Source organism: Scylla paramamosain, chromosome 5, assembly GCF_035594125.1.
Source record: "Scylla paramamosain isolate STU-SP2022 chromosome 5, ASM3559412v1, whole genome shotgun sequence".
Taxonomy (NCBI): Eukaryota; Metazoa; Arthropoda; class Malacostraca; order Decapoda; family Portunidae; genus Scylla; species Scylla paramamosain.
In genome coordinates, this window is record NC_087155.1 from 35580056 (window position 1) to 35593062 (window position 13007).

At 39.7% G+C, this 13007-nt stretch overlaps 1 long non-coding RNA gene across 1 annotated transcript in view; it reads right to left on the reverse strand.

Annotated features, from left to right (window-relative positions):
• The window catches only part of LOC135100357 (uncharacterized), a 26008-nt gene extending 13724 nt beyond the window's left edge, over window positions 1-12284 (reverse strand). Inside the window, exon 1 of the long non-coding RNA XR_010268636.1 lies at window positions 12214-12284. This is a non-coding gene — a long non-coding RNA (uncharacterized LOC135100357). The remainder of the gene's footprint in view (window positions 1-12213) is intronic.
• Window positions 12285-13007: the final 723 nt, after the last annotated feature.

Below are 13007 nucleotides of genomic sequence, written 5' to 3' on the forward strand. Positions count from 1 at the left end.
AGAGAGAGAGAGAGAGAGAGAGAGAGAGAGAGAGAGAGAGAGAGAGAGAGAGAGAGAGAGAGAGAGAGAGAGATAATCACCACAGAAATATCTCACCGTGGGTAAAAGGTTTCTGTCTAATGCAGCCTTTCACTCCTCATTTTCCATCAGATAATATTTACATTTAGAATAAAGAAAGAGATTAAATGTATATATAGCACAGAAGCATACAAGGTTCGGCCACTACAGAAGGTCGCGTGTGAAAATGGCAACAGCGAACATTTATTTATTTCGTATATTTTTTTTGTATATCCACTTATCTATTAATTTCTTTCATTACACAAGAATCCAACATTTCATTTGTTCTATTTCTCTAGTTCTATTTCCATCATTTCATTTTTTTTTTTCATTCGCCACCAAAAAGGTTTCGAATCCCCACAACGATACTGGATTCTCTGGAACTGCTCCTTCTGTGAGTGCTGACCATTGCACTTCCAGGAGGTTACGTGGCCAGCACCAAAAGAGCTTTCCAGGGGCTGTCGGTCGGTAGGGAATGAGGTGGAGGCGGTGGGCAGGGGCAAGGGTCAGTGTGCTCCGGTGTGCCTCTGTTGACCGTGGAGCATTCGTGATCAGAAACCGGGTGATATGCTGTCTCTCCTTCCACTGTGTTTTATCTTATTTAATTACTTTGTTCCTCAATCTTTTATCTGACAAAAATCTGGAAAGTTTGTTAGCTATGAGGTTCTGTAAGGCGACTTTATCTCATCAGTAGTCAGAAACACAGTACGTCACGTTTCTAACCAATTTGGTTTATTTGATTTTTTTTTTTACTTCTTTCCTCAATCTTTAATCTGTCAAAAATCTGGAAATCTTTATTAGCTATGTGGTTCTGTAAGTTTTAGCACATCAGAGGAAATATAATGTTGAAAAAAAAAAAATTATCAACACCGTGGAGGTGAGTGAGAAAGGTTACTCGATATTTTTTTTTTCCCCTCAATCTTCAACCCTTTGGTCTCTGGAAAAAATCTATCAGTTGTGAGGTTCTGCAAGGAGAGGAGTTTTGAGGCCGAAGTACAATGACAGACACAGTGAGAGTCGGTGCGGGAAGGTCACTAGATTTTTAACTGCGACTGTACGTGTGTTTGTAACTGTGGTTTTGTGATGTACAATAGCTGATTCATAATTAAAGTATGGTAGTTTTCTGTCTGTAGTTATATATATATATTTTTTTTTTTCATTCATGAGTGTTTTATATCGAAACTTACATTGGGTTATAAGTTGAAATCAATTTTTTAATAATCTAGTACTAATATGTATGGATGTACCGCATATTCTTGTGGTCAATACATACGTGTGTGTGTGTGTGTGTGTGTGTGTGTGTGTGTGTGTGTGTGTGTGTGTGTGTGTGTGTGTGTGTGTGTGTGTGTGTGTGTGTGTGTGTGTGTGTGTGTGTGTGTGTGTGTGTGTGTGTGTGTGTGTAGGCGCTCCAGTACCCTTAATAAACGAGCGCATGCTGGAAGTCATCAACCACACCGGCAGTAAACACGAGTAAAACATTCCTCTTCTTACAGATTTACACCGGTATATACACAGCCTTGAGCACCGGGCTGAAAACACCCTCAATTTTACCTCACACCCTCAAAAGTAACTCAGCACAGAGGGAATAATATATGCAGAGAGGAGTTATACCCGAATTTTGCTCATACACACACACACATGCACGCGCGCACCTGCAGAGCCAAACACGTTAAGTAATTGAATGACGCGAGTTTGCATTCAGGTTTGTACTATATTCCAATGACGGATTTGCAGCGACGTGTTGTCACGAGCAGCCTACCTTCCCCTCCCTCCCTCACGCTGATGTGTTATCCATACCGGCTTGATAAACGACACCACTCCCGCGATAGCGATGGGGGAAAACAAAATAAAGCATGGATCTGTCCCTACGCCAAGGATTTTTTTTTTTTTCTCTCTCTCTTGAGGGGATAATGTTTTTTTTTTTACTTATTTCTTTATTTAAGACCGGTGCTTGCTTCTTAGACAGACACACAGATGCACACACATATTAACTAAATCACTAATAACTAATTGATGGAATAACTAACTGGCTAAATGAATGACTGACTGACTGACTGGCAGATTGATTGACTGACTATCTAACTAAGTAAAAAAACCGCATGCTTGCTCGCGCGCACACACACGCACACACACACACACACACACACACACACACACACACACACACACACACACACACATAAACACTCACACACTAACCGAAAATGAATGTTACTAAATTTATAAATAAATTCAGCAATTTTTTTTTTTTTTTTTTATGTAAAAAGGAAAAAAATAGGCGCTGGTGTTAAGTAAAGCGAGGCGGGGAAGGGATGGTCAGGTCAGCCGTGGAAAAAGAGAGTGGAGGCGCGAAGGTGGAGAAGAAATAGAGGAATCTTACCGGAGGAAGTGGAGGAGGGGAGAGGAAAGCAATATATCCGATGTCAACATGTTTTCCTGCCGTCCCAGGTGAGGTAATTAAGGCCGAGGGACCACTTCCTCCTACCACAACATACGCCATTAAAAAAAAAAAAAAAAAAGGAAAAGAGAAAAAAAAAGAAAGGAAGTATTTCTCATAAAGAGGTATGGAAAGAGGGAAAAGTGTTTTTTTTTTCTTATCTACGTCATTAGTTAAAGTGTTCAGAAGAAGCGCTAGGAATAATATAAGGACCTCAAAGAATGGTATACGTGAAGGCATTTGCCCTAGTCTGTTCCTCCTGCCAACACGTGTCATACACCTCAACCCATTCGCTACTACCAAGGAAGTATAAGTAGAAGTATATACAAGTAGAAGTAGAAGGTATAAGTAGAATCCTCGCCTACTACTAACCCTTTCCGAACTTCATGCCATCATCAGATACTAAAATAGAGTAGAAAAGTTATAATTATAATGGATAAGTTAACTGGAGGGGATTTTTAGTTCCTTCAATACAAGAAAATATGAAGTTAGTGTAATTTTCTAGTGATATCCAGAGTAAAATCAAAACATGTCTTTTGTTTCATATTCTGAAACGCTTTGTTCTCTCATCACTACAATTTCCACAGGCCACAGAGATGATTAGCCGAGTTCTCAAGAGTGTTCCTCTGGTGAATGGTATGGTAATTTTATCAATCTGCCGCTAGAATCGTAAAAACAACCTTGGAAAACCGTGTAACTTCAACCAGAGCCTTAAAAAGAAGTCAGTTTGTGGCGCAAAAGCGTTTCAGAATATGATGAATAATTTTAACACGTGCTCTTGTCCACCACCACCACCACCACCACCACCACCACGCCATCTAGCGGCCGCCTGTGTCACGCCCACTCCACTGTCTTAACTGAACCGGTGGGTAGGGGGTGGAGGGGAATGTCCGAGAGGCAGTTGTCTCGCCGTCTTCATGAATACAAATTACACTTACTTAAGGGAAGTGAATACAATACTCAGCCAGTGTCCAGGGGCCATCTCTCTCTCTCTCTCTCTCTCTCTCTCTCTCTCTCTCTCTCTCTCTCTCTCTCTCTCTCTCTCTCTCTCTCTCTCTCTCTCTCTCTCTCTCTCTCTCTCTCTCTCTCTCCTCCTCCTCCTCCTCCTCTTCCTCTTATCCTCTTCCCCATCCTCTTTACTCTAATCCTTCAACTCCATTTCCTCCTTCACATCAACTTCACTTCGAATCCTCCTCATCCTCCTCCCATTCTCTTCTCAATCCTCTTCACCCACCTCCTCCACCTCCTCCTCCTCCTCCACATCAACTCCTCCTCATTCTCCTTCGTTTCTTCCTCCCAAACCTCCGCATTCCAGTCCTCTCCTCTACTCCTTCACCAGTCCCCTTCCTCTTTCTCCCTTTCTTCTTCCTCTTCACCCCAATACTCCCCATACTCCTCCTCTTCCATTCCTACCCGCATCCTTCGCCCAGCTTGCCTAAGGCCCGGTTCACACTAGTCCGTTTTTTTACGAATTCCGTCTCCGTTCACCGTCTAACAATGACGTCACAAAAATGAAATCGGTACTGAACGGAGGAGTTCACCGCCGTCTCTGTATCCATACTTGTCAACATGGCCGCGCGGAGAAGAGACTTCGAAAAGGAATTTGTATACTTCTTGCCACCTTGCTGCTCACAGTTGACGAAGTGAGGCCAGTGAGGTGGAGAAGAGTGTCATTTATCGCACAGTAAAGAAATATAAGTAACTACACGCTAGTGAATCCTGCAAGACACAATGGGGGCAGAAGTGTCTGCTGTATCAATGCACGGTGTGGTGGAGAGGGAAGATATACTAGTATTTTCCGGTTGTCTGGTTGTCAATTATTAATACACTGTCATTACCATAGCTGCTGAGTGAGGCTTGTTGCATTTCTGCAGGTTGTTGGGCTGAAACCTGTCCAGTCCATCCTTGTGCTTGTGTTTACAAGCTTTGCGGTGTTGCCACACCTCACGCTGGGACCCCACTCACTCCTCTTTTTTTCCACAAAGTGTAAAAATGTTTAATTTACAACAGAGCATTATTACATTACAAAACTGTAATTCAATAAAGTTTTTTCGTGTACATGAGTATCATACCTAGACCATTCAAAATATCAGTGCGTGCAACACTGCCCGTCTCTCCGTACAAAGTTAAACTTGCTCAAACCAAGTCAGAAATTACAAGATGTGTCTTGAAACCTCCCTCTTGAAATCATTCAAATTACAGGAAAGAGGAAATACAGAAGCAGGCAGGGTGTTCCAGAGTTTACCTGAGAAAGGAATGACTGAGAATACTGATTAACTCTTGCATTAGAGAGGTGGACAGAATAGGGGTGAGAGAAAGAAGAAAGTCTTGTGCAGCGAGGCCGCGGAAGGAGGTGAGGCAAGATCAGAAGAGCAGCTGGTATGAACATAGCGGTACAAGATAGCAAGAGAAGCAACACTGCGGCCCCCATACATGTGAAACATACTCCGTACATAGACAGATAAGGCCACTATACAGAGTTAGCAGCTGGAAGAGTGAGAAAAACTGAGATGACTCAGAACACTTAACTTCAAAGAAGCTGTTTTAGGTGGAGATAAGATGTGAGATTTCCATTTTAGATTATAAGTAAAGGACACACCGAGGATGTTCAGTGTAGAAGAGGGGGACAGTTGAGTGTCACTGAAGAAGAGGGAATAGTTGTTCGGAAGGTTGTGTCGAGTTCATAGATGGAGGAATTGAGTTTTTTGAGGCATTGAACAATACTAAGTTTGCTCTGCTCCAATTGGAAATTTTATGGAGATCAGAAGTCATGTGTTTTGTGGCTTCCCAGCGAGAACTGTTTGATTTCTGAAGGGTTGAACGTCTAGGGAAAGTGCAGGGTGCTATCATCAGCGTAGAAGTGAATAGGACAACAAGTTTGGCATTGATAAATAATAGGAAGAGAGTGGATAATAGGACAGAATCCTGAGGAACATCACTGTTAATATATTTAGGAGAACAGTGACCGTCTACCACTACAGCAAGAGAAAGGTCAGAAAGGAAACTTGAGATGAAGTTACAGAGAGGATAGAAGCCGAAGGAGGGTAGTTTGGAAATCAAAGCTTTGTGGCAGACTCTATTAAAAGCTTTTGATATGTCTAAAGCAATAGCAAAAGTTTCACCAAAAATCTGTAAAAGAGGATGACCAAAACTCAGTAAGGAAAGCCATACTGGCAATCAGATAGGTCATGAAGTGATTGATATTTAAGAATCTTTCTGTTAAGGATAGATTCAAAAACTTTAGAGAGGCAGGAAATTAAAGCAATAGGACGGTAGTTTGGGGGATTAGAATGGTCATCCTTTTTAGGAACAGGCTGAATGGCAAGAAGGAAAGGTAGATGTTGATAGACAGAGTTGAAAGAGGGCATGGAAAACATCATTGCGAAGAATTTTAATGGGTAGTATGAAGTAGTCAGAGGGTGGAGGAGAGGGAGGAACAAGCCTTGAATCATCCAAGGTAGAGTTTTTAGCAAAAGTTTGAGCAAAGAGTTCAGCTTCAGAAATAGATGAAATGTCCGCAGTGCCATCAGGTTGAAATAAAGGAGGGAAAGATGAAGAAGCAAAGTTATTGGAGATGTCTTTTGGGGAGATACCGTAAGTCACGAGGGGAGTTAGATCTTGAAAGATTTCGACACGTTCTGTTAATGAAGAATAGACACTTGTTTAGGTCATCCTGATACAGATTGGTCTGCTTGGACAAAGCCTGTGTTAATTTGTAATGTACAGGAAATGAATGGGTCAGGCTTGACTACTTCCACATTATATATATATATATATATATATATATATATATATATATATATATATATATATATATATATATATATATATATATATATATATATATATATATATATATATATATATATATATAATATAAACCTTATTTATCAATATGATATAGAAATAAATTCTGATGTGTAAAATAAAAAAAAAACTTAGATTGTCTTATTTTATTTCATTTCATTTATCTATTTTATTTATTCATTATTTATTTATTTATTTATTTTATTTTAACTTATTTATTTATTTATTTTTAATTATTTATTTATTTTTTTTTTTTTTGAGAGGGAGGTTGGTTTTATTTGGGTAGTTTTTTTTTTTTTTGATGCCAACCCTGGTTCAAGCGGAGGCAGAAACGGAGCCCGGTTCCCACTACAATCGCTCGAATGGAGACAGTGGTGACGTCATTGTTGGATGGTGTACAGAAACGGAACCCGTAAAAACGAAGTAGTGTAAACCGAGCCTAAGACACAATCCACCGCGGCCGCTGAACACACACACACACACACACACACACACACACACAAGAAAATCGTACATCACGGTTCAGCTACATTTTTATTCATTTATTTTATTTTATTTATTTTCTTTTTTTTTTCTCTCCGATAACAGAAATCTCCATAATCTCTTTTCCCATGAATATAAATTTCCTCCGAGGCAACTCTGGGCCGCCATATGGTCTTTTCTGTTCAATTTTGTTACCAGGAAAAAATGAAGGAAAGATAACGCTAGAACAAAACAAGGCAAGAAGGGACAGGGCAGGGTAGGGAATGGCGGGGCGAGGAAGGGCAGATGGTAAGGGATGGAGCATCATAGTATCCCCTAACAATCATCGTAAAACAAAGAAAACGGCCATAAACACCTGCACGTTAATTAGTGGCCAGTGACAACACCTCTTTAGGCACCCAGTCCCGCCAAGCCCTGCCAAGCCCCTGCTCCTGCCGCCGCCTTCGTCTTTAACACATAATCCTCATCTCCCGGTTGACATTTAAGAACATACGAAACTAAAAAGAAAGCTGCAAGAAACCATCAAGTCTACACATGGCACTCCCTGTACGAGACATTTCCGTGATAATTTCAATCCTGAGTCTGTCTCATTTCCTATTTTCATCTCCACTGTTCTGAAAAGTAACCGAATATTCTTTTAAGCTACCAGGAGTGTTATAAATGTCTTTTTCTCTCTTTCTCTCCTTTTCACTCCTTACATTCTCAAAAGCTGCAATGGAACAAAGTCTGGAGATTAAAGAATTTTACATAAAAATTCTGATATGTTAGTTACTTAAAAAAGAACTTTTATACATATGTAAAATAGTCGTTTGAGTTCTTTGGAGTACGGTACAAATAAAAAATAATCTTTCACTTCTTGAAAAAATTAAAACACGTAGAAAAAACACACGTTTTTCGATATATATATATATATATATATATATATATATATATATATATATATATATATATATATATATATATATATATATATATATATATGATTACAAATGTAATCATCTATAAGCTTAGATAAAAAATTTCTATCGGAAATTTTTTTACAATTTTTGTAGAGGTCCGGACCTCCGTTATAAATTTTGAAAAAAAAATAAATAAAATAAACATCCAAGCCTCCAGGAATTGAATCTTCAAGTACTAGAGACCTGAGACGTAAGAAGAAAAATTATGTCTTTCCCATTGTCTATAACTACGTATCGTGCGATCAACTATACTGTTTTTTTTTTTTTTTTTCTCTCACGTAATGACGCAGACTCCAGTTGCTGTGATGGTAAATCTATTCCTACCAAACTCATCGGTCAGTTACTCCTAATAACGTTAAAGTGAAAGGCCTCCTCCTCCTCCTCCTCCTCCTCCTCCTGTGTTCCAGCTGGCGAGAGAAAAGATTCCTTTACACAATAACAGCACAACTGCCCGTCATATGAGTTCGTCCTGTCATCTCGAGCGTCAGTCTGTCACGTCATAACATTCGACTGTAACGCGCCACTAACTCCACTGCCTGTCCTCCTTCACCTCCTCCTCCTCCTCCTCCTCCTGGACCAGATATCTCCTCACCGTCGCATCAGCCGGTGGATGTTTCAGATGTCATAAACAGGTTCAGATTACTGCAGTATAATGAAAGGGAATGGTTCATCTCGCGAGTCAAGTGAGGAAAGTCCTGCCCCACACACACACACACACACACACTTCGTCAGCCGTCTGGAGCAATAATAAAACTGCGCCCGGAGAAAAGCAATGAGGATGACAGACACTGGGCGAAGTTCAGGGAGTGTAAACTTATTAGTCCATTGTTATTATTATTATTATTATCATTATTATTATTATTATTATTATTATTATTATTATTATTATATTTAGTTTTTTTCCACAAAAATGTGCTATAAGAATCACACACAAAAAAAAATAAAATAAAGATAACTGAAGAAACGAATATTACCATTATTATTATTATTATTATTATTATTATTATTATTATTATTATTATTAATTATTTTTCCCTCCTTTCTTTGTGTTTTCAATAAAATAACATCACACACCCTCAAAAGAGGCATATTTTGAGTATTATACAAAATGGCATCATACAAGTAAACAAAAATGTATTTGGAAGAACGTTTCAGAGAGAGAGAGAGAGAGAGAGAGAGAGAGAGAGAGAGAGAGAGAGAGAGAGAGAGAGAGAGAGAGAGAGAGAGAGAGAGAGAGAGAGGGAGGGGCCTGATTGAAGGTAGTCATAGGTGTTGTGATCTGCCCATCTCGCCCCCCTTCCCCGCCACCATTCGGCAGCCGCCCAGCCCGCCAGCCGAGGTTCCATAACCCGAGACGATGTGGTCGTAACTCACTCAAACGCACGCATTCCCCCTAAAAGGCATTACGCAGTCGCTCCTTTACTGCGATGTAAAGGCATATCACAGTCAATAGTGAAATGTCTGCTCCGCGCTGCCGTCACCATCACTATCACGTCACTATCACCTACACTATCACCCCGTCACCGTCACCGTCATCCCAAGTAAATACACTGTAATAGCAGCCACACCACATCAACCACAAGCTATTCTCTGGCCCTTCTAATTACGCAAGAAAAATTATCGGATTGTATTGAACGGTGTTATAATGAAATATGTACCGCTAGTATGCATATGGTGGTGGTGGTGGTGGTGGTGGTGTAGTAGTAGTAGTCGTAGTAGTAGTAGTAGTAGTAGTAGTAGTAGTAGTAGTAGTAGTAATAGTAGTAGTAGTAGTAGTAGTAGTAGTAGTAGTAGTAGTAGTAGTAGTAGTAGTAGTAGTAGTAGTAGTAGTAGTAGTAGTAGTAGTAGTAGTAGTAGTTCCTTCCTACTTTCTCTATACTTACTCGTATTTTCCTTGGTTTAACACAATGTGTTCTCGTGCTATACATGATAAAGAGATGACCCACAGAGGGTACTTGAGACTTCCATCATCTGAATCTCATGTGCTTTATATTTCTGCCCGGAATCATGCCAAGTCTGTTCTCCAACTAGCCAAAAACTCCTTCATTAATGGAAAGTGTCAAAATCTTTCAAGATCTAACTCCCCTCATGACTTCTGGCACCTAGCCAAAAACATCTTGATTAACTTTGCTTTTTCATCTTTTCCTCCTTTATTTCAGCTTGATGGCACACCACTGCCATTTCATCTATTTCTTAAGCTGAACTCTTCATTCAAATCTTTGCTAAAAACTCTACCATGGATGATTCGAGGCTTATTCCTCCCTCTCTTCCACCCTCTGACTACTTCATGCTACCCATTAGAATCCTCTGCAGTGATGTTTTCCATGCCCTTGCTGGCCTAAACCATCAGAAGGCTTATGGAACTGATGGGATCCTTCCTATTATTCCCCAAAACTGTGCCTCCATGCTTGCACCTTGCCTGGTTAAACTCTTTCAACTCTGTCTATCAACATCTACCTTTCCTTCTTGCTGGAAGTTTGCCTACATTCAGCCTGTTCCTAAAAAGGATGACCATTCTAATCCCTCAAACTACCATGCTATTGCTTTAATTTTCTGCCCCTCTAAAGTTTTTCAATCTACCCTCAACAGAAAGATTCTTAAACATCACTTCACAACCTTCTATCTGATCCATAGTATGGGTTCCATCAAGGCTGCTCTACTGGTGATGCTCTAGCTTTTATTACTGAGTCTTGGCTAACCTCTTTTAGAGATTTTGGTGAAACTTTTGCTATAGCTTTAGACATATCAATAGCTTTTGATAGAGTCTGGCTCAAAGCTTTGATTTCCAAACTACCCTCCTACAGCTTCTGTCCTTCTCTTTGTACCTTCATCTCAAGTTTCCTTTCTGACTGTTTTATTGCTGCTGTGGTAGGTGGTCACTGTTCTCCTAAATCTATTAACAGTGGTGTTCCTCGGGGTTCTGTCCTGTCACCCACTCTCTTCCTATTATTTATCAATGATATTCTAAATCAAACTTTTTGTCCTATTCATTCCTACACTGATGATACCACCCTGCACTTTTTCACGCCTTTTCCTAGACGTCCAACCCTTCAGGAAGTAAATAATTCACGCAGGGAAGCCACAGAATGCATGACTTCTGATCTCTCCAAAATTTCTGATTAAGGCAGAGCAAACTTAGTATTGTTCATTGCCAAAAAAACTAAATTCCTCCATCTATCAACTCGACACAACCTTCCACACAACTATCCGCTCTTCCGCAATGACACTCAACTGTTCCCCTCGTTTACACTGAATATCATTGGTTTGTCGTTTACTTACAATCTAAACTGGAAACTTCACATCTCATCTCTAGCTAAAACAGCTTCTGTGAATTTAGGTATTCTGAGTTGTCTCCGCCAGTTTTTCTCACCCTTCCAGCTGCTAACTCTGTACAGGGGCCTTGTCCGCCCATGTATGGAGTATGCTTCACATGTGTGGGGGCTTCTACTCATACTGCTATTTTTAGACAGATTGGAATCAAAAGCTTTTTGTCTCATCAACTCCTCTCCTCTAACTGACTGTCTTCAGCCTCTCTCTCACCGCCGCAATGTTGAATATCTAGCTGTCTTCTACCGCTATTTTCATGCTAACTGCTCTTCTGATCTTGCTAACTGCATGCCTCCCCTCCTTCCGCGGCCTCGCTGCACAAGACTCTCTTCTTTCTCTCACCCCTATTCTGTCCACCTCTCTAACGCAAGAGTTAACCAGTATTCTCAATCATTCATCCCTTTCTCTGGTAAACTCTGGAACTCCCTGCCTGCTTCTGTATTTCCACCTTCCTATGACTTGAATTCCTTCAAGAGGGAGGTTTCAAGACACTTATCCATCAATTTTTGACCAATGCCTTGACCCTTTTAAGGGACTGGCATTTCAGTGGGCATTTTTTTTATTGATTTTTGTTGCCCTTGGCCAGTGTCTTTCTTAAATTTAAAAAAAATAAATAAATCAGCACGCTCTATAACTCAAGGCCATCCATCCACTCCCTGACATGGACCAGACAGCTGATCCTCACTGTCATGCTGCCATGCCAGCACACATGTAAGAACACCATCACGGGGCAGTGTTCGGTAAATAACATTAGTCCAGCCCTGTGCATATACATGTATACTCCACTTGCCATACTTTCATGTTGAGTTTTCCAGTACCTACCGTATTTGATGTCTTATAAGACGCACTTTTTCTCCAAAAAAAAGTCTCAGAAAATGAGCCTGCGTCCTATGAGGCCAAGGTTCAGCATTGAGGCAGTGGTTGGTGGTAAGTCTATGGCAACAGAGGCTCCAAAAAATCCAAGACATCTTCGTACATGTAATTGGTACTACACCACAAAACAACTCTTTCTTCCAAGGTAACAATATATAATAAGTCATACTTACCGGTAATTCACATAGAATGACACCAGTCAGGAAGAATTTGCCTCAGTGACCATGCACCACGCAATGCTTTTACCAAAACAAACACGTGGGTACTTACGCGCCGAACCCGGTGACAGGGGCAAGCTTCACTGCTTCACTGCGTTCTTTACAGTGTGATACCGTTACTCCTTGAGGTAAGATACACTTTCATACAATTAAAATTGCACATATTTTTTTAACATTCTTACCTTGCATACATGTAAAAAAAAAAAAAAATGAAGCTAATGAGAAACTTTTTTTTTTTTTTTTAAGAAAATAGCTTACTACCTAAAAAACAAAAGATTTCTAATAATGATCTAAATCCATGCGAGTCTTCAAATGTCAGGTGAAATCCTTCACTTCATATTCAGAGCTTAACATCTGCTTATTTATTTATTTATTTTTATTTATTTATTTTTTTTTTTTCATTTCAATGTATGCCAAGACTTATGAGCCATCATATACGGTATTTATTTATTCATTTATTTTATTTACTCATTTATTTTTTTCATTACGACAAGTTTCTTTACAATTCTGTTTGCTATAACAGGAGAAATAGACAAGTGTTTGTAAGATCAACTTTATTGTTCAACATGCTGGACATGACGTTCAGAAGTAGGGAGTTGGGAGGGCAAGAAAAAGACAACAGTTTGCGAGCTAAACATCAATATAGCTACTTTTTAAAGTTTTCTCATAGTCACTACCCCAACAACACCAGCTCATGTCACAGGCAGAGATTATCTAATTGTAAGATCTAATAGAGCCAGAATATTATGTCATGAAATAATACTATATACATATACTATATTTCCCATTTTAGATATGCATTTGTTTAGCTTTCTTTTTCATGAAGTCTCTCTTGCCTGGTGGACT